Raw genomic sequence first — 23055 nt, forward strand, 5'->3', positions numbered from 1 at the left:
GGGTTGCGGTCGCTGTGGTAGTTTGTCGGCACTGTGTTTTTCCTGAAGGGAATGACGATGCACTTTTTAGCATTGAGCTTAAGGGCATGGTTCTGCCACCAGTCGTTCATCTCTGTGAGGCCTTTTTTTTTAGGATGTCTACATCAGCTTGGGAATTAATACTAGCTCCCAGTTTGCAGTCATCCACAAATCTGGCTAACCAGAGTCCCTTTGTGTTGGCTTGAACTTCAGAAGAACAGATGCCAAACAGAAGAGGACCCAGAACTGATCCCTGTGGGACTCCACTTGTAACTGCCCTGTAATTAATGAACTCTGGTTCACATGGATGGGGAGCCTCTTCCAGAGCATGGGGATCCTCTGAGACACCCATCAGTCTCCCTAACATATTTTACTTATGTCACAAGCAAAATTTAAATCCTTGTATCTAGTGGCTCTAATGCCATTCATTTTGCTGATGAGCAAAAGGGCCATCAGAGCTGGATCTGAAGATGCCTTGTATGCTAGGCATAGATTGCCACTCAGTAACCTGTAAGAGACAGAATATAGTGATAGGGCTTCAAGGTGATTTGTATACGACAATGTATTTATACTCTGGATTCCCCTGGTACAGAATCTTTGTGGGCCTTCCAACTGTTGTATATGTCTTGCAAGGCACATGCAGTAGGGGGCATTATACTAAATGTTGGGTCTTTAAAAGAGACAAATAATGTGGTCCTACTGCTTCATATGGACAGGAAGCCTGTTCCAGAGAATGGGAATTCTCTGAGAAACATATCAGCTTTTCCAACATGTCCTATTTATGTTGCAAGCAAAACTTAGGTCTTTTGATCTAGAAGTTTGATGTTTTTTTGTTTTGTGGATATGCAAAAGGCTCATCAAAACAGGGCCCATGGATGCTTTGTATGCCAGGCAAAGATCACCTCTCAATAGTTTGTATGATACAAAGTAAAGTGACAGGGCCTTCACATGATCAGCATAGGGCATTGTGTTTACTTCCTGTATTTGTTTTATAAGGAGCCTTTGTGGATGTTCCAGTTGCTGCATATGTCTGGTCAGGTACATACCAAAGGGGGCATTATATTCTATCATTGGTCTGATGAGGACTGGGTATAGGGGTACGATGACCTCTATAGACCTAGATGCCATTCCCTTACTTGTAAGTTGAACACCACCACATACTGTTCAGTGATCACATTACTCAGATCCCTGACTACTGGGGTGACTCTTAGAGGTTTCTTTTTAATGGCGTAATTAGCCTGAATGGCAGTTTTCCCAAAAGGCACTATAATGCATTTCTTGGCATTAAGGTTTAATCTGTGACTTTGGCACCAGTCATTTTTTTTTGTATTAGGCCCTCATGCAAGATGTTTATGTTGTGGGGGGGGATCTATGATAGCTTCTAATTTGCATGTTCCACCATAAAGGGGGTCAAATCTCAGAATCCAGCAACTATAATCTGCCTTAAAGCCTGCATTGCAAAGTCATGGAACATATTATATCTGATGTCATGGTTTTGTCAAAGGGAGATTGTGTCTACTTAGTATCTAAAGCTGAAGACAATTGCCTTGCAATTCATCCAACTCAATTCATCCAACATACCTGGATTTGACCAAGCTATTGATGCTAATCCTCATGCTAGAACTGTACATGAGATTAAAGACCTAAATGTAGACTTTATGTAGTACGATGGACAGCAAACTGGCTGATGGACAGAACCACCAACTTAAAGTAGCTGGTGTCACTTTAGACAGCAAAAGGGCAACTATTATGGTTCATCATGTCTCAGTACTGGGACCATTTTTGTTTAACATTTACTTCTCAGATCTCCAAATAACTAACCCAGATGGCTAAGTATGCTGAGGACTGCAAGTTAGGTGTCATCTTTTGCTCAGTATCTGATACCATGTTGCTAGAGCAAGGGCTAGACCATACAAGTTAAGTGGTGTACTAGAAAAGGGCTTAAATTAAATATAAAGAAGTGTAGCACTGTCATTTTTGGTAAACAAACTTTATCAGGAGCTTAATAACTATAAAAAAAACAAACAACAAAACTTCTAAAACACAAAAAGCAGGACCAGTCTCCTTCACCAACAGCCATTTAATAACAAATATGTAAGTGCTTTCGTTCAAAATTATTAAGACTTCTTCAGATACATTCATCAAACCTCCCCATATAGATGAAATTAAAAAAGGCAAAACAACAAATGCATTGTATAAACATATTATGGATCTTTCTAACGATGAATTCAAGTTTTGTGTTTCAGAAAAGGTAACAAATAACCTGAGGGGTGGACTCTGGAATCTTATATTAGAGAAAAAAGAACTGTTATGACAGTTAAGGCTGAATGCAGGAAGTTTTCAGGGTTAAATGAAGTCTCCTTGATTACCTGTTTGTTAAAATTAAAAGCTTATTTTAGATAAATATTTTATGACGTGGGGTCATTTTTTAAAATATAACAGGGTCATAGTGTGGATATGGCTTATTGAATTTGATGTTTTAATCTAATAATATTCCTGTTTTGAGACTTTATATTTAAATGGGGAAGGTCTTTTTTAATAAACTGTACTTAATATTGGTTTGGTCATGTGATTGCAACCTGGGATTTTTAAATTGTGTGGGACGGTTTGATGACTGTATCAGAAGAAGTCAATATATTTTGGACGAAAGTGCTTATATATTTTTTATTAAAGGGTTGTCAGTGAGAAAGACTGGTCCTGAGTTATGTGTTTTTTTCAGCAGCTTACAGTATAGTCAGCAGTGTAATCCACACTGATCCATTCACCAGGGCTGTAAGCACCTCTGTTGGCAACTCCCTATCCTTTGACCACTGCAGCAATAATAGTCAGGAAATCCTTTTTTTCTAGCCCATATACTACACTAAAGGCAGTTCATCCAGGTCTATACACTGCCATGATTACATCAATCATAGAAAATAATGCTCCATTTAATATGTATCTATACAGACATGCCACACAGCTAGAAAGATGCCAAGGGCTCCTAACTAAAAAGATCACAGGAATAAAACCCTCCACTACCCAGACGAGCTTGAACCTCTGTGCTTCTAATCTGTCTACTATAGGTTCATGCAGTTATTTACTCTGCAATTTTGTGCAGTTAAGGACACAATCCTCATTGATCTGTTTCACCTCCAAAAAACAAATGGCTCTACAAACACTTACACTAAAGACTCTAACCTCCATCAGCAAGTAAAGAAGACATGTTGGAGGGACAGGTTTACTATGCAACACTTCCCTCATCTTTGGCATATAAAATAGAGTGAGGCCCTTGCTTATCTACGTCAAACCTTGACGACTAGATGGATGGCTTTAAATTCATTCTAGGCCTGACTTGTTTTTGTGCCGGGTACTGGCAAGGTGTTTACGGTCCACAGATGGACTCTGTCTTGCCAAAACTATCAAATCTACAAAATTAGAAAAAATCCAAGATCAAATGTTGTAGTGCTTAAGGTGCTTTTGTCTGTGAATTCTTTTCTCCTATTTAGTTACACTGATTTGCACCATAGCCTGTTGACTGGGTTCTTTATAGCAGCTACTGTACTAAACAAGCTTACTGAGATGTTTACTTTCAGTATTTATGTATTTGCATTTGTTGACTGGGAAAGTCTGACTGAGTAAAGTGTCCCTTTTCAGTGGAGGGCCGGGTTAATAAGCTCCACAAAAAGGAAGAATGTACAAAGTATTATACACATGCTCACAGCAGAAAAACATTTAGTAAGGTGATATTTGCTTTAATAAATACTAAACTAATGAAATGTTCTGCAAAACATTAAGAAAGTCATAATAGCTTTATACTAAATAAATTGAATTCATGGTAATAGTCAGCCCTGGGATGAATTGGTAGCCTATCCAATCATCAAGATTTGCATTAAAGAAAGTGAGGGTATTATTTATTTATTTTTTATTTTATTTTGACATTTGTTAACTGGGCATGCCCAACTGAGCGACAGCCGATTTTCAGCTGAGGCCCGGGGGGGATAAGCCCCATACAGAAAACAATTACAATCAGAGGATAACAGTAATATCATGAAGTTATAAAACACATGGATGAGACATTCAAAGTTTGATTAAGTACATGACAAGAGACATACCACGTACATAGAATAATGTGGTTGCATATTAGTAGGAAGAGAAGAGGATGATAGTAGCAATTAAATGGCGGTTAAAAAAAGAGATCTCAGGTATAGATCAGAAGTGAGAGAAATGCAAGGTTAGGAAGCAGTGGAGTATATTGGTAATTAGAAGAGTTAAGACAAGTAGTGTAGAAAGAAGTAGATAGTAGACAGAAATGATAGAGCATAGGTGGGTGGAGGGAGAGGCAGACTTTGAGTTAATTAGGGCTTTGGCATGTACAGATCCTATATTTTAACAGGGTTTCTTTTAGTGTTGCTTTGAAGCTTTGAGAGTGGTGGAGATTTTTAATGTTCAGTGGGAGTTTGTTCCAAGCCACGGCAACTGAGTAGCTGTATAAGTGTTGTCCTATTGTTCTTTTTGGCTTATGGATATCTAAGAAAAACAGGTCAGACATCTGAAGAGACCAGGTGGGAGTGTATAGGGATATAAGAGAAAATGTGGCAGGGAAAAAGGAGGGATTGTTTAAGATGGAGTGAATAGGAGACAGTTGTGGACTAATAGCAGATGGGGAAAATCTAGCCAGTGTAAGGTTAGAGTGGTGAGAGTTATACGGTTGGTTAGTAATCAGCCTGGCAACTTTGTTGTGAGTTCAAGCTTGGTCTTTAGAGAGGTCTGAAGGTTGGTCAAGATTGGAGAGGCGTAGAGAAGGCATAGACAAGAGAAAGTCTAGAGTCATTTGTAAGGTATTTTTTATTTCTATAAAGAAGTCCTAATTTTTGATCTGTCTTCTTTACACAGTTTAGTACATGCAGATCAAATTTAAGTTGGTTGTCGATGATCACACCCAATAGTTTTGTGTGTGTTTCAACTTTTATAACAGTATTGTTGAGTGATGTGTGGATCCGTGGGGGTGGTGCTGCAGTAGAGTGGTCGCCTCACAGTCAGACGCTGTCCAGTTCGACTCTCAGCTAGAGCGTCTTCTGCGTGGAGACATGTGTGAATGGGCGTACCTTCGTTGAAGGTTGTGCATCAGGGCTGGTAACTCGGCACGTAAAAATCAACTACCAATCATTAGTGGACCGGAGTTCCGCTGTGGCGACCCCTAACCGGGATAAGCCGAAAGACACAACATTGTTGAGTGATGTGATGGTGAATGATGATTCGTGATGACTGGCTTAACTAGGAGAAATTTTATTTTATTTTTGGATTGAGTATGAGTTGATTGCTGATGAGCCAGTTTTTGACAGCGTAAAGGGAGTTTTGGGTTATGAAGTGTAGGTCAGAGAGATTGTTTGAGGTGGATGTGATAGTAAAGTCATCAGCATTTTGTATGAGTGAGTAGTGAGAGCAGAAACTATGAAGACAGTTAGTGAGAATGTTAAAAAGTAGTGGTCCAAGAATGGATCCTTGTGGTATGCCTGTATTGACTGGGAGAAAGGGGGAAAAGGAAGAGAGACATTTGACAGATTGCTACCTGTTGGAGAGGTAGCTAGAGAACCATGATGGGTACGGTTAGACATGTTAAGGTCAAGCAATTTGGTAATGAGCTTGGGGTGGAAGACAGTGTCAAAGGTTTAGGAGAGGTCTAGGAATAGACAGGAGACATGTTTGTTATTGTCTCTGGCTTGTGCAATAGTTTGAGTGAAAAAAAATCAGAGCGTTAGTAGTGCTATGGAAAGGGGGAAAACGTGCTGGGTGGGTGTGAGTATATTTTCCTGTAGGAGGTAGTCCGGGAGTTATTTATGAATACATTTTTTCCAGTAACTTAGAGGGGGGATAGAATGGATATGGGGCGGTAGTTTGAGAGGTGCATGGAGTGTCCTCCCTTGTGGGTAGGAATAGTATAAAATTGTCTCCATATTGAGGGAACAGTCAATTCTTGGATAGATTGGTTAACTATGACAGATAGGATAGGCTAAAGAGATAGCAATGAGCTTTAGGAAGTAGGGTGGTAGGTTATCCGCTGAAAGGGAGCATAGCTTAAGTTTACTGAAGAGAGATTTTATGTAGGAAGTGTGACAGGTTTGAGTGAGAAGTAGGTAGTATTGGCTGGGGGGATGGGAGAGGTCTGTGGTGTTACTACTGGGGGTTCATTTGGAGATGGAGTCAATAAAGTAGGAGTTAAAAATGGTGGATTTGTTAGGACAAGGGTTAGATGAAGAACTAGGGTTGCCAGGATGGATAATTTTAGTAATACTGTTCCACATTTTTTTAGGATTCCTGTTATGGCTTGATTGGGTTTTAGACAGAAGTTTTTCTTGTCAGTGGTGACCAGATTTTTAGTGAGGGTAAGAATTTGTTTGTAGTTTTGGAGCTGGATCTGGGATTTACATTTTAACCATTTTTTCCAGGTATTGTCTCTTTCAAGCATTAGAGAGTGAGTGGACTTTGATAGCCATGGTCCAGGGTAGGATTTTATTCTAATTTTCCTAGTGGAAGCCAAAGAGTTGATAATATCAAGAAATATAGTGTTGAATTTGAGAATGGCTTCGTCCAGGGGTAAGTGGAGAAGGAAAGACCAGTTTATGGAGGACAGACTGTCATTGAATACCACAGGATCAAAATTAGAGAGTGTACAATGTTCACTGTATTTGTGTGACTTACTGTGTTGTAGGGTAAATCTTTGGATGCAAATGGGAGAGTGGTCACTTAGAGAGCCAGTTAGAGTTTTGGGATTGTGGTATAGGTTAGGACTGAAGACAAGGATTCAGTCCAGGATAGTGCTAGAGTTGGTTAGCTTGCTTAGGTGGTTAGGGTTAGTGATGAGTTGAGTAAAGCCATTAATGGCTTATAGTACAGTTAGGGGATTCAGGGGTGAGGGTTTGCCACTCGATGTTGATATCACCTAGTATTATAGTTTCATGAGGTATGGAGTGAGTTCACCAGAAGAGAATTTGTTCAAGTATGGGAATATTATTACCTGGGTGAATGTACACTGAAGCAATGTTAAGTTTTTGTGGCTTTTGAGTTTGCAGTTGACTATAAAGAGTTTGGCTAGTTGAAAGTTGGGGAGGGAGATTTTGACAGAAGATACGTTAAATGAGTTAGCACAGAATATAGCTACACCTCTGCCTTTTTTTATGGACCCTATCTAGGTGGAAGATGTATCCAGGAGGAATAATTTTGTTGTCAGTGTTGTGGGGTTTAAGCTATGTTTCTGTTAGAGTTACTATATCAGGGAGTAATGGGCAGCCCATGAGTGGAATTTACTGAGAATGCTGTGTATGTTCAGGGGTATAATGTTAAGAATTTGGTGGAGGGAGTGTGTTAGACGAGGTACTGTTGAGGGGGGCCAGGGTTTGGGTGGATATCTCCTGACAGAAATAATCTTTTAGAGTTAAAGTAAGGATTTTAGGGCATAAGGTCAGGTATTTGGGACTTTTTTGGGGGAAGTGAGTTGGAGGAAGGACTAGCTTGACCTTGTAAAAGACTAGGTTAGTATGGTGAATAGAGAGTGAGATATTTCAAAGGTATGGGGAGTATGTAGATCTGAGTGTGGGTCATTTAGGGTAGGATGGGATTTCCTGGGAGCTAATGTAATATAATAAAAGGATAGGTGTGTGAGTAGAAGAAGAATAGTAATGGAAGTGTAGATGTGTAGCATTTTGTGAGTGAATGAGCAAGTATGGGGGGGGTTAAAGAGAGAAGATAAGTTGCTATATGCAGGTAGAGGTCATATGTAGAAAATATGCTATACTGAATAGAAGCAGGAGCTTTGGTGGTGTGGTTAAGGTGAGGATGTATTTACTTCTACCGGGATGTGAAGTGGGAAGGTAGTTAGGAAATGGTTTAGTGCTGTATATGTAGGTATGTGTGAGGGGGTGGTGAGATGTGAGAGGTATGAGGTGGGAAAGGGTGGGTAGGGTATAGGTCAGTAAGATATGTTTTAGCAGGGGGAGTAGTTAGGTAGTAGGTAGAGAAATCTGATTGGATGTTTTGAATAGAAAGAGGAGGTCTAAAGAAGAGGGTGAAGTGAGCCTAAATTATAAGTTTATGGTATGTGGGGGGGGTCGGTGGAAATTGGGGGTAGGGTAGGGGAGCAGATTGAGCCCGAGTGTAGTGAGTGCAAGCGAAGCAGGTTGCACCACAAGCACTAGACCAAACTGCCTGAAAAATCACAAAGATCCACAGGTGAGTGGCAGTGTTTGAAGCAATAAACGATAGATCCGCCTCAATTTAGATGATGTATATCAGACATAAAAGATTTACAATATACTTTGGACTACTGGCTGAAAGTGTTTCTTAACAATATTAATGTCAGAAGGCTTAGATTCAAATATGTGGATCCAAACTAAGGAACATAAAGCAGTTACACTAGCTGAAGGAGGGAAGGAGGGGCCAAGTTTTATTGCAACTGGGCTAGTGTGCATGCCACTAATATACCACACACACTTACAATAAATTTATTCACATAGACTGTAATTCAGTGGGGGGGGGTGCATACATAAGGTAAAAACATCAGTGATATGACAAAACTGGGGACAGTTTCTTGCAGATGGGGGGATTTTTCAAGGCAACTGAAATGCTCCTCATGTATGGGGAGTGTAAGATATGCTGTAAGAAAAAGAAGACAATGCTGAAGTTAAGGGAGGAAGAGGGCAAGTTCAAGTAAAGAAGAAATAATTTAAATGATTCAGAGGGAAGATTGAACCAGTGAGAAGCTGAAAGCAAACATCAGTAGAATGCAGTAAACAGTTGCTAAAATTCAGGAGAACATCGAGAGAAGTAAAAAATGCATAGCAGTGGATAACATTAAGGCAACTGCTCTAAGTATAACACATTTGCATTCAAAAAAAGGTTATAAAGTTGTCCAAAATGATGAGCTAGCTATAACAGACTTATAAAAACTAAACCTTAAATGTAACTAACAAATGTTTAAACAATTTTTCTATATCAGATGCTAAAACACTTCTAAAACAGTTCTAAAACTGTTTTATATAAAACAGAAGATTATTTTGGAGATGGGAGGGGGTGCTGTATAATAAATCTATCTCCCTAGCATATTTTACTTTGTTGCTGGAGATCCAAATCCTTTTGTTTTATTTTGTGAAAGTGTAGGAATTCAGGGAGAGTTGCATGCTTAGCATAGATTGCTAGACATAAATTAATGCACAGGAGACTATGAAAGATGAAGTACAGTGGCAGAAACTCAAGCATATCTGGGTAGCTGAGGGTCTTTAATCTGGTGATCTTTTAGTTAGAAGCCTCGGGGGTTTTCTAGCTGTGTGATGTGTTTGAATAGATAATAATAAAAGGGGCATTATACTATATAATTGGTCTGGCTGGGGAATAGTATAGAGGAATGATAACTTCTTTTGACCTGAATGAGACTACTTTAGTTATTAATTGGGCTAGATAGGATTTCCTAACAACTATTGCCACATAGTGGTCAAAGGATAGGAGTCACAGGATTCCAGTCTATCTTCCAAGAATGTTACCATGCTTTTGAATGGCAGTGGTAGAACTTGAACTCACATTCTTCTGATCTGAAGTCTGTGTACAAAAGTGACAATATTTCTGACAACTGTTTAAGTCTGGAGTGAGGCGCTTTCCATACTGTAAGATGTTGTCTAGATTTGTTTAACAAAAGTAACAATAGTTCTCTTCTTGGAATATAATTTGTCTTTTGTCAGAAACACTACAGATTTGTAAGTTTTAGCCCATTTTGTAGTAACATGGTATTGGATGCTGAGAAAATGACATCACCCAGTTTGTACTCTCTGGAAAATGTAATTAGTTATATGTCTAGGTTAGTGCTTTGGAGATCTGAGAAGCAGATACTGAATTAATGGGGTCTGAGTACTGTGTCATGATGTATGCCACTAGCAATATAATGTCTTTCGGCTTTTCCCGGTTAGGGGTCGCCACAGCGGAACTCTGGTCCGCTAATGCTTGGCAGTAGATTTTTACGGTGCCGAGTTGCCAGCCTGACACCCAACCTTCAAAGGAGGCACACCCATTCATGCACGCACCTACCTGCATGTCTTTCAACATCACTTGACAGCGGGGAGGACATGCAGACTCCACACAGAAGGTGCTCCCGCTGACAATCGAATGGGAGAACCTCTTGCTGTGAGGCGACAACGCTAACCACTGCATCACCGCGGCCATTCCATTTACCTTTTTAGCTTTCTGAGGTAGTATCTGCTACTTTAACTGTGAGTTCTAGTTGTTAATCAGCTTGCTATCCGTTTAATGACATAAGTGTCTGCATTTTGGTCTTTCAAGTTACTTACAATTCCAGCATGGGGAATAGTGTCAAAGTTCTAAGTCAGATCCAGGTATGCTGCATGAACTGCATGGCTGTTATGTAAAGGTTCAGTGACTCTCTTGAAGACATTTATTAAATTAAGTAGACATGATCTTACTTTTATAACATTTGACAAAAAGACAATTTGAGAGTCCATATTATTTTTTAAGAGTTAAAAACACTAATTAAAAAATCACTGCGGAATGACCTAAAAGGTCCATTATAATTATGTACAAGTTCACTGAACCCCAGCTAGCTGAATTTCAAAACACTGAAACCCAATTGTTTATAACTCGTTTGAGTAAAAAATCATTTTGTTGAATTACAATTAGTAGAAGATATAAAATACTTTTTTTTTTGCAAAGGTCCAGCATCCAGGCTTCACTGCATCTCTAACTTAAATATAACTCCATGCTGATATAATAACGGAAATAGAGGAAAAAGATCAGTGGCAAAATGTGTGTGTGTGTGTGTGTGTGTGTGTGTGTGTGTGTGTGTGTGTGTGTATACCATACTTAGTGCAGTGAGCTACGTTGTCTTCTGTGTCTGCTGAATACAACTTTACTTACACTGCATATTTTACCTGAAATAATGATTTCTGTTTTTAGGTAAGTTTTAATCAGTTATTTTTGCACTAGTAGTTCATGTATTTGATCTACATCAGTAGCTCATTATAAGTTATGCTTGGGTTGGTTAGTCTTACACTTTAGTTAGTCTTTATTTTATTTTAGTTCATTTAGACAGAACGAGATACATTTCACTGGCAATGCTGTCTTTAGATTGGCAAGTTGCAGATTTTTTTTACATTTATTTTGGGTCTAATAAGAATACACTTCATTTCTATGTCTTAATGTAGATTTGGGGAGACGTCAAATATGTGCATTTTGTGCAAGCATTGAGTGAATTTACTGCACTTTGCATTTTAGAGAATGAGGAAGACAATTTCTGTTTATTTTTCTTTGTTTCTTTTCATTTTTAAGTTAATCTATGAGACTTGGATACAGTGTGACTGTTTTATGATGGCTATTTTGTTTTGGGGGATATCAGTGTCTTTGTTTTGCATATGCAGTGTGCAAATTTGCACTGTTTATACTGCAGTGAATGAGTAACACAATGTCTCAGTTTTTATTTGCAGTTAAATTAATTGTAGATTTGGTTTTGTGTTGTTTTACATTTTTGACAGTTGTCAGTTCCTCTATTGCATGTGTACAGTATGTAAACTTTTACTTCAGGCATATAATTGAGACAAAGGAAACAAGGATGAGAGTACTGTGTGAATTATCAGAGGTCATTGCTGAACATGTTTCCCATGCTTCAGTGTTGAGACCATTACAGCTTGACTTTTTTTTCTCTCTGTTCAAGCAGAGTAAAATTCTGGATCTCTGATACTGTATATGATTGTAAAATGGGGAAATTTTATGTCATCTGAGGAGTAAGTAAAGTTAATAGATTCTTGGATAAAATAAATATATGGGCAAACCGGCATGGCCTGATGTTCAATGTCCATAAATCTAAGGTAATGGCTTTTGGACACAGGAGTTCTTATAACAAATTCATACTAAATAATGAGCATAGCAATGAGATTATGCAAATACAGGAAATTAGGATTAATAACAAACTGCCATATATGGAAAGGCCTCAGCTTTTTTATGACAAGGCTTTAACACTAAGCACCAGGAAAGTATAATAATATAATTTGTTTAAATCTATAATTTGACTAATACTAGAACATACTGCATCATTTTGCTTAAACACAGAAGTGTGATATAAACTTACTTGAAACTGCAGGAAAAATTTACCTAAAGGATACCATCCCCTACCACAACTCAAGTAATCTTAAAAGATTACAGGAATGAGGCTTCTTGCCCCTTGACAATACCAATCTCTTGAGGGTACAGCTGTATGAAGTTTTTGGTATAGTAGCTAATGAAGTTGGATATTACGCATTTCACACCTTTCTTGATGAGACTGTTTAGGCCTATAGGCCTGTAGTTCTTGGAGTGTGTGGTAGGGTTCACCTTATGAAACGGCATCACAACAGCCATTTCTATACTTCAGAAAATTACCCTGTGGCTAAGCTTAAATTAAACAACTTTAAGAGGAGTTTCCACTAGGGTATGTTTTCTGGTATTTATTAGGCATTGAGGTAACTATCTGGACTCCTTAAAGACTACTTTTAGTTTGTGAGAGCACTGTTAGGACATATTCCTTCATGGTTATAAGAGGTGTATGGGAGTCATGGATTTGCAGAATGTATTTATTTACCATTTATTAACTAGACAAGAACACAGATCTAAGAACACTTTTAGACATGACTCAGGCCATAAGGCAAAGTACACAGCACATATAACACATATGACAAGAATAAATCCATAAATGTGTTGCATGTAATGATGTACAATGTATGTAAAATATATCCAGTGGTACATTTGGAGCAGAGTTAAGAGAGCCCAAAAAATTTGGAGAAGTTACATTTATGCGATTCCCTATTACATTCTCGAAGACGCACTTACCCGAATACATAAACATCGGCACGTCTTCATTGAACCACGTAAACATCGATCATCCTGAAGAGCGAAATCCGAAATGTTGAATCGTCATGGTTGGCCCTTCCGTGGTATAGCTTCATAAGGTAAGTGTGCGATAGTTACGGACCTTAGGGTTAGGGTGCGGGTTATGGTAAGTGCATAGATGGTAGTGTATGTGAGATTTAGTGTAGGGTTAGATGTAAGGTTTTGTTACATGTATGTGTGTGGATTATTTAGTTTGTTTGAGTATAGCTTGTTAAGGTAAATGCAATAGTTACGGACCTTAGGGTTAAGGTGTGGGTTAAAGTAAGTGCATAGATGGTGGTATATGTAAGATGTAGTGTAGGGTTAGAAGTAGGGTTTAGTTTAGGGTTAGAAGTAGGGTTTTGGTTAGTGTATGTATGTGTTTATTTAGTTTGTTTGGGTAGGTAGTATATAGAGGGTGGTGGGGTGGGACAACTATGATGGTTTGAGCTTTAGAATTTCGCGGTTTAGGGTGTTCACTGTATTCATGGTTCGCGGAACATGTGTCGGCATTTATGTATTCAGTTAACAGGGCATTCAAGCTTTCAATATAGACCCCATTTATGCAGGTACATTCAAATACTGATAACATCATAAAATTCAATAACTACTTGTGCAGTAAAGCTGGAAGTAATCTGATTTGCAAGTATATTAAATAATATCTTTAAGGTTAGAGTGGATGCTGTCAGTCTTGGATTAGTTCCAAGCACAGGTGGGTATTATTTCTTTTCTTTATATTGTATTTAAAAAGGTATCTATAATTATATTTGACTTCGGATGACAGTTTTAGATTATATTTTTGCTTTGATCTTTCTGATGGTTGTTTTAATTCTTTGCTGACCTATTTAACTGAGTAATGTGGATAGACTTAGATTTGTTATAGAACTTTACAAGTTTTTTAGAATGTTTTAGAACAGATGAACTCAGCCAGAATGCCAGATTAAGGTGAATTACTTCTTGTGTAACTTATCTTTCTATTGTGCTAGAACAAAACGTGTGGATTTATACGTTAACGGGATTCTTTTGTCCAGTGGAACTAAGCCATTGAAAAAGCTAACTGGCTGCCTGTGAAACATAATGCCGACTTTCTACTCATCTTTCAGCTTTTTAAAACTTAACAAGAATGAGACCTTCCCCCAACAAGCCTCCAAACTATTCAGAGATACACTAACATACAACCTTAGAAATCTTAACCACGCAAGTCCTCTTCTCCAAACCCCGCAAACTAGTCTTCAGCGCACAAACCATGTTTCTCCGTCCTTGATCTCAAATCGCGGGAATCTCGGAATCTCGCCATTCTTTTCTTAATGACCTTTCCTCTTATCCCGTTTTCCAATCAGAACTAGAGCACATCACAGGACTCAAGAGAAATACAACTGCTGTCTCTCTCTGTTCTTATAACGTAACCTATTTCGACCCTACTTTCCTCTGCATGCTTTGCTCTGACTCTACTTGTCATTATAATTCTTTCAGCATTCCAACTCTGATTTCCACTCTGTATACAATGCATGTATATAATGTGTTTTGTCAGCCACTCTGCATATAATGGCATGTATCTGTAGTCTTTATACCCACAAGCTGACTCTGACATTCACTTTGTATACAATACGTGCATATATTATGTATTGTCATTCACGCTGTATAATGTCATACATCTATGGTCTTTATCCCTCAGACTGCGACAGAAATAGGTCAAATGGGATTAGTTCTCTATCCAAGTTAACAAATTGAAACTAAATAAATAAACAAACTACTATAGTCAGACAAGGACTATGTGATTATGAAAAGTACAGTTAACTATGTGTGTGTGTGTGTATGTGTGTGTGTGTGTGTGCGCGCGCGTGTGTGTGCGTGTGTGTGTGCGCGCGCGCGCGTGTGTGTGTGTGTGTGTGTGCGTGCGTGCGTGCGTGTGTGTGTGTGTGTGTCTTTCTGTTTGTGAGTGGGTTAGTTAAGCAGAAAACCAAAGGGTGCTCCATTAATGAAGCACAGTTGGTACAGCTGCAGAAACCTGTGCCTGAAATGTGCCACTTTGCAAAAGCCTAATTTGGTGAATCCTGTCTAAATCAATTTAAGTTACTAAAGCAGCACATTTATTTATATACATTTCATTTAACAGCAGTGGAACTAAAATAACTCTGAAAAAATAAATTTAGTGCAAAAACAAACTCAGTGCCAGACAATGAGCATGCTTCTCAGGTGACATTTTCTATCTTTTATTTTTCTTCATAAATAGACATTAAATTGTGCTTTACTTACTTTAAAGGTTTATTCTAATTAGTAATCAGGGCCTATATTTACTTACACATCAGTAGCTGTGCGCATTTACATATGTGCTCTAGTTCAGGCTGATTCTAAAGAGACAAAGTACAGTTGTGTACACTTACCATAAATGTAGATGTTCGAGTGTCTTCACTGTTGCAGGCATCACTGTAGGGTTCTTCCTGCCGGCAGGCAGCCCTCGGTCGGCCAGAATCCCAAAGTCTGGGTCCGGCGTCGGCTGTTCAGTCATGCTCCCTGACGTCAGAGCGCTAGGAGTACAAAGCTGGCAGCCGACGCCATGTTCTCCAGTTTTTCTTGCCCCAGATGTCAGGTGCCCAGAAATGAAGGCTAGTATTAAAACAAAGAAGTAGCATACAAACAAACCCATACCCTGAAGCAAATACACCTCAGAAGAAGGGTGAAGTAGGAAACCACAATAATGAAAGTATAAGAGGGGTCAGGAGAGAGGGTAACCCAGACTGCAACAGTGAAGACAATCAAACATCTACATTTATGGTAAGTGTACACAACTGTACTATGTTCATCGTGTTTCACTGTTGCAGTCATCACTGTAGGGTTGAATCCCAAAGCTGAGATAAAGGGTGGTGGTTATAGAGTAGAAGGGGTGGCTAGAAGGCCCTGCAAGACTGCAGAAGCAAAGTCTGCCCTAGACTTAGAGTAAAGAGGGAGATTATAGTGCTTAGAGAAAGTATTCACCGAACTCCAGGTTGCAGCTTCCAAGATGTCTTTGGTAGGTACTTCCCTGAGAAAGGCAGCTGAAGTAGCAGCAGCTCTGGTAGAGTGAGACCTAACAGTTGCTGGGATTTGTTTTCCATGATGTGAGTAACAAAATCTGATTCCATGAGCAATCCATTTAGAAATGGTCTGTTTTGAAATAGCTTTGCCTTGGGAATTTGTTGCATAAGAAACAAACAGTTGCTCTGTTTTCCTGATATCCTTGGTTCTGTCCAGGTAAAAACGAAGTTGTCTGTGTACATCCAAGGAATGCAAGATCCTTTCCCCCTTATTTTGTGGATTTTTGAAAAAAGTTGGCAGGTGAATAGTTTGATTTAAAGCTACTTTGGACACCACTTTAGGCATGAAAGAAGGATTAGTCCTTAAAGACACCCTGTCTTGGTGAAAAATAATATAAGGTTCCACAGCCATGAGTGCTTGCAATTCTGAGACTCTCCTGGCTGAAGTCAAAGCCAGCAGGATAGCTGTCTTCCATGATAAATACTTAATATCAGATGTGGCAGCAGGCTCAAAAGGAGGCAGAGTGAGTTTTTCCAGAACATAGTTGAGGTCCCATGCAGGAACGGGTGGTGTCCTAGGTGGCCTTAAATTCTTTGCTCCTCTGAGATATTGTTTCAGAAGTGGATGGGAAAAGATTGGAGGATCTGTACTGTAATGTGCAGAGATAGCTGAGGCATGTATTTTTATGGAGGAGAAGGATAAACCCTTATGTAGCATGTCTGTCAGATATAGTAAAATCAGTGGGATATTAGGGATGAGGGGATCTGAATCCTGAGCATGCATCCAGGTGCAAAATCTCTTCCATTTTCCTGCATAAGATTTTCTAGTGCTAGGCCATCTGGCTTCTAAGATAACATCCATGACTTGTTTGGGAAGAAGAGGATTAATCATAGACCCTGAATTCGCCAGGCTGCCAGGCTGAGAATTTTGACATGAGAGTGCAGAACCTGGCCCTGGTGTTGGGACAAAAGATTTGGAATCTGAGGCAAAATCCAAGGTGGCTCCTGGGATAGATTCATCAGTGTTGAGTACCAAAATTGACGAGGCCAATTTGGGGCCAGTAAAATCATCATCTTGGGCTTGTTCTGCTTGATCTTTAATATCACCCGTGGAAGAAGAGGTAGTGGCGGAAAGGCATACCCTGAGAGGTTTCTCCAATTGAATGATAGTGCATCCACTTTCCATGCTAGTTTGTGGAATGTCCTTGTGCAAAAAAGTTGTAACTGGTGGTTGAAGGGGGATGCAAATAGATCTATCTCCGGGCATCCCCAGGCTTCTGTAATCATCTTGAATATTTGGGTGTCTAGCATCCACTCGTGTGGGTCTGACAGGTTCCTGCTCAGGCTGTCTGCCAGTATATTTTGTTTCCCTGGCAGGAACTGAGCTTGTAGATTCACTTTGCAAGCTAGAGCTGTGTTCCATAGAGTCATGGCTAGTCTGCAAAGGGGGTAGGAGTGTGAACCACCTTGCTTGTTCATGTACCACATAACTGTGGTGTTGTCTGTCCGTATCAGAAGTTGTCCTGGTTGTAGAAGGTCCCTGAAAGCCAAGAGGGCATTCTGTACAGCTAACATCTCTTTTAAATTGATATGTAGGTATTTCTGATCCTCTGTCCAACAACCCTGCAGACCTTTCCCCTGCAGGTGGGCTCCCCAAGCGTAATCCGAGGCGTCCGTGGTTAACACTTGGCTGGCTGGATGCAGACTGAAGGCCTTCCCTTTGTTGTGAAGACATGCCTTGGTCCACCAATGGAATTCCTTTTGTGGGCAAGGCAAGACAGAAATATGTGTGTCTAGACTGTGGCAATGCTGAGACCATACACTTTTTAGGTACCATTGTAATTTTCTCATATGTAGTCTTGCATTTGTTATGAGAATGATGCAGGAGGCCATGTAACCCAAAGCCTGCAGGAATTTCCTTGCAGTTAGCTGTGTCATTGAGGCCAAGGTTTTGAAAGTTGAGGCCAGCTGTAATTGTTTTTCAGATGTCAGGAATGCCATCTGGGTTGTAGTGTCTAGAAGAGCACCCAGGAAAGTTATCTGTTGTGTGGGTGTTAAATTTGACTTTTTTATGTTCACAGTGAATCCCAGGTAGTTTAGAAGATTTTGAACAAATTTCAGATGTTGTAGTAAGACATCCTTGCTGTCTGCTTGAATAAGGCAGTCATCCAGATAAGGGTAAATTTGAATTCCCTTGAGTCTGCAATAAGCCACTACTGGTGCCAGGCATTTGGTGAAGACCCTGGGTGCAGTAGATAAGCCAAAGGGCAGCACAGAGAATTGGTAATGTTTCGAGCCGGCCTTGAACCTGAGGTATTTTCTGCACTCTTGTCTGATAGGGATGTGTAGGTAAGCCTCCTTTAAATCTAATGTTACCATCCATGCATTTTTGCTCAACAGTGGCAGGAGCTGCTGCAGAGTAAGCATCTTGAACTTTGGAATCTCCAGGAAGGTGTTTAAGACTGACAGATCCAGGATGGGTCTCCAAGAATTTTGTTTTCTGGACACTAGAAAGAGCCTTGAGTAAAAGCCTTGCCCCATCTCTGATTGTGGAACTAGTTCTATTGCCCTCATATCCATGAGGGATCCCACCTGGTTTAATGCCTCTGACCATTGGTGTTTCGGTAGGTCTGGCCATCCATTTGGTCTTGGCAAGGTATGAAAGTGGAATTTGTAACCTCTTGAAACCACATCCAGAACCCACTTGTCTTGGGTTATGTAAGTCCAATTTTGTTGAAAATGAGAGAGTTTTCCCCCCTATAGGAGCTTCCAGGCGAGAAGTGCCTGGAGCCAAGCAGGGGGAGTCATTGAGCCGGTTTTCTATAACATTGAGGTCTGTCCTCTCCACCCCTGGGGGTGGAAGCACTCCACTGCCTAGGTCTGTAAGAGGTTTGTGCTTGGGCCCTCCCTCTGGAGCACCTATATCTACCTCTCTGAAGCCTGTCCGAGCTGGGAAAGGACCAATTTTTAGTTGGCCAATTTCTGCTAAATCTTGGGGGCTGAACTTGTAAGAAATCCTTAACCGTTTGCATGGATTTTGCCTTATCCTCCATTTTCTTTATCACCTCTTCAGCCTTAGAGCCAAACAAAACATTATGCTGAACAGGAGTATCCAGTAACTTTGCTTTTACTTGATCAGGTAAGTTTTGTTCCTTTAACCAGGCATACCTTCTAATGACTGTGCCAGAGGCAGCTGCCATGCAAGAAGCCTCCAAGCATCAAAAGCACAGTGTAAACCATGCTTCCCCACTTGTTCAGTGGCATGCATCAAATCCTGTAATTCCTTATTATCTGCACATGCAGCAATGGTACCTAGCTTTTGTTTCATAACAGACAGTAGAAATTGCTGATATTTTGGCATATGAAATTGGCAATTTAAAGCTCTAATAGATAAAGTAGCTGAAGTGTACACTTTTTTACCCCATCACAACAAAGCTCTAGAATCTTTATCTGTCGGAATAGGGTTTTTTGCAGAAGCGGTCTTAACCATCTTAGGACCCTGAGAAATGGTTTCTGGGTCAGTAGTAGGATTTTTGTAAAGAAACTGGTGGGAGTCAGGGACCCTGTAGTATCTGTCGGGCTTAGCTGGAGCTGGAGGAAAGGAGTCAGGAGTTAAATTAGCCTCAGAAAAGGCATCATCCACAATATCCAAAATAGGAGGAATAGCCAGGGGTCTATGCTGGGGAAGAAGAAGGAAATCCCTAAGTCTTCTCTTAGATTCCGAGTACTCCTGTCCCTCCCAGTGGAAATGTTCCCTCATGTCATGTAAAGTTTCCCCAAAAGAAAAATCCTCAGGGGGAGAGGCTGAAGGAATGGATTCCTCAGCATCAGAATCCTCATCAGGAGGGAAAGTATATTCCTGTTCTGATGAAATAGATGCCTGATCAGAAGATTCATAATCCACATCTTGTCTTGGCCTTTTGTCTGGAGGGGGATGTGAACCCCTAATCATGGTTAATAAGTCCTCCGCCATTTTAAGTAGCTGTTTCTGAGATTTGGGTCCCGGATCAGAAGAGGCCTGGGCTGGTGTCTTAGATTTAGAAGGAGTCCTTGTCTTTGTCTTTGGCTTTGCCTTTATCACAAGCTGTGTATGCCTGAAAACCCCCTCGGAAGCCGGTACCTGCACAGCGGCTCCGGACCCATCTGAGTGAGCATTGTCCGAAGGTCCTGCAACCTGAGTGCTCATAGGCCTAGTAGGCTCCTCGTGGGAGTCTGGTTCAGCAATCGGTTCCTGAATGGCCGACGACAGGGCCTGCAAAAGCGTCTCACTGACGACGGCCGAACCTGAAGCTGGTTCTGCTTGTAAAACGTCATCTGATTTGGACCTCGGAGGCCAGTCCTTATTCTTGCGTCGTTTGTGAACTCCAGTAGTCGGAAGCATGTCCGACGACATTTTATAATAAAATCGCCTACCAAAGTAGTGAAAAGCAAAATCGTACCTTTGCTTAATAGTATGTTGGTTAAATCTAGCACAAAACTGACAACTAGCTACGTCGTGGTCAGGGCCTAAACAAGGAATACAATAAGAATGGAAGTCCTTATGAGGTATTTGCTTCCCACAAGAAATGCAATTATTAACTTTTTCTGACATCGGACTGGAGCAAGAAAAAAGTTTCCCCAACGGGGTACTTAGCTTTGAGAAGAAGAAGTAAATCTTCGGACTGAAGCACGAAAAAATATCAGGAGTCAGCCAACCGGCACTTGCGAACTGCTTTCACCGCACGGCAAGAAAGACTGGAGAACATGGCATCGGCTGCCAGCTTTGTACTCCTAGTGCTCTGACGTCAGGGATCATGACTTAACAGCCGATGCCAGACCCAGACTTTGGGATTCTGGCCAACCGAGGGCTGCCTGCCGGCAGGAAGAACCCTACAGTGATGACTGCAACAGTGAAACACGATGAACATCAGCATCAGCAAAAGAGATGTATTTTTATTTATTTACACTTTGTTGGTCGAATTAGTCCTACTACAGCAATGATTTCTTTTTAGGGGAGACCCCGGGTGGTATTCATATTACCTAAGGGAAATTTGTCTGTGAAACCAGGGAACTTCCACTACTCTTTTTGGTAAGTGCCATGGGATCTTTAACAGCCACCTGAGCTACCACAAAATTCAAGCCGATGGGGCTTTGTTTTAATGTCACTTCCAAAAGCTGGCACATCCAGGAGTCCCCGTATGGTGTACTGCAGTGTCAGTACTGGACAAATTAATCCAACTACCCAGTGTAGGAATAGAACCCACAGACTTCTACAACAAAGGCATGAAAATTACTTGCTGAGCTACTGGGACTGCTCTGGACTGCTTTGTCTTAAATGTACAAAGTCACTGCCATAAGAAGCATTCCTAGCACAGAAGCTTAGTGGTGTGCTTCATTTAGAAACTACTCAATATTTTGGTGAATTTCACTGACTTGAATATAACAAGTAGGCATTCTGCAAAAATAAAAAAAAGATTGTCAGTGATTTGGTGAAATTTCAATCCCATGGAGTGATAAAGATGCCTAAAATTTAACAAGCTAAGCAGCATGATTCTTTCAGGATAATATCCACATATCCATTGTGAATATTCTTTACATGTTGACAGGGCACAGGTGGAATTCAAACTGGTACACTAGAAAAAAATACTGTCATAGAAGATACTAAATATACATAACCACAAAGTTAGTTGAGAAACAGTGATGTGATAAACCTTTAAATAACAGAAATGAAAAAGTAAGTGATTTGCATACGAAGACTAAATGCCTGAAAGATTGAACTTATATATATCAAATCCAAGATGTAATTTCTCGGAATATTCCCTTTTTGTCCAAGGTATGGCAATCTCGGAGTTGGTATATATATAAGTTTGGGGAGGGGGTTTGCTCCCCTGCAAAAAGAAGTTTAAAGGAGAGAAGCAATTTTCAAAATTCGCTCTTCTCTTGTGTTTTCTGCCTTTTTTGGGGGGTGTTTTGGCAATCGGCATTCTGAGTGTTTACATTTCAATAGGGAGCTGATTTAAAACTTTACTCAACAAGAGAGATGGCAAAATAAACAGCTCCCTATTGAAATGCTGGCATTCAAAATAACGAGTGCTGAAAAGCCAAAAAAAAAAAAAAAAATCTGGAGAAGAGCAAATCTTGAAAATCGCTCTTCTCCTTAAAACTGGTTTCGATGTGGGGGGCAAGCACCCTCCCCCCAAAAAACTTACATACGCCAACTCTGAGATCACCATACCTCAGAGAAATGGGAATATTCCAAGAAATTATGTCTTAGACTTAGTGTATACAATTCCGATCTTTCGGTCATTCAGTCTTCACATTTTGGGACTCACTCTAGCAGGATCTGACATTTTAAATGGTTACCAAAATGAATATGTACATTGACCAGGACTGGTGATAGTAAGCCGATGAGGAACATGAGGAAATGGTTTCATAGTTGTAGAGGAGGTGCTTGAGTTAAAAGCACTTTCTCAAAAATAGTTTGCATAGTAGTAGTTCAGTTGTAACATTTACAGACTTAAGGGCACTTAGCTAACTGGAAGCATGACATACAGCCATATTGCAGTAAAATAGGGAGCAAGAAATAACTTTTACATTAAGGCTTGAGCTGATATACTTTCAAGTTATGTTGATAAAGTCTATTCCTGGCAACGAATATAGTACCTCAGTCTCTGTGCTATAAGCTACAGGTGTGTGTGTGTGTGTGTGTGTGTGTGTGTGTGTGTGTGTGTGTGTGTGTGTGTATGTGTGTGTGTGTGTGTGTGTGTGTGTGTGAGACCTAACAGAGTGTTGCAGCACATTCCACAATTTATAGTTCATTATCTTCAAACAAATGCTGATATGTATTACACAAAGTTATTGATCTACTTACATCATTCACCATATGTCAGTGCTGACAGGAGTGAGGTGGAGTCTATCTCAGGATAAGCTACATTACTTCAGTTTAGCAAAGTGTATGCTGGCATGTCAATTGATTTAGTGCCTGCTCTGTACATAATTAAAAGTCAGTATTACCTATAGAGCGTGTGAGCCTTGGTTTTGCTAAGTGATGTTTGAACCTAAACTTTAATTGCAGAGGTCAATTCTCCTCTTTTGAAATGTCTTGTCTTTTTGACACATTCATCAACTAACATTCCTCTCTTTTTTTAGTAAGTTATTTGTTGATCAG

General features: G+C 40.1%; 1 protein-coding gene across 2 annotated transcripts in view; it reads right to left on the minus strand.

Moving 5' to 3' along the window:
* The window catches only part of SYTL1 (synaptotagmin like 1), a 1083808-nt gene that overhangs the window by 247336 nt on the left and 813417 nt on the right, over positions 1–23055 (minus strand). The gene's annotated exons all lie outside the window — the stretch shown is intronic.

This window comes from Protopterus annectens, chromosome 1.part1, assembly GCF_019279795.1.
Source record: "Protopterus annectens isolate FY-2018-M chromosome 1.part1, PAN1.0, whole genome shotgun sequence".
NCBI lineage: Eukaryota > Metazoa > Chordata > Ceratodontiformes > Protopteridae > Protopterus > Protopterus annectens.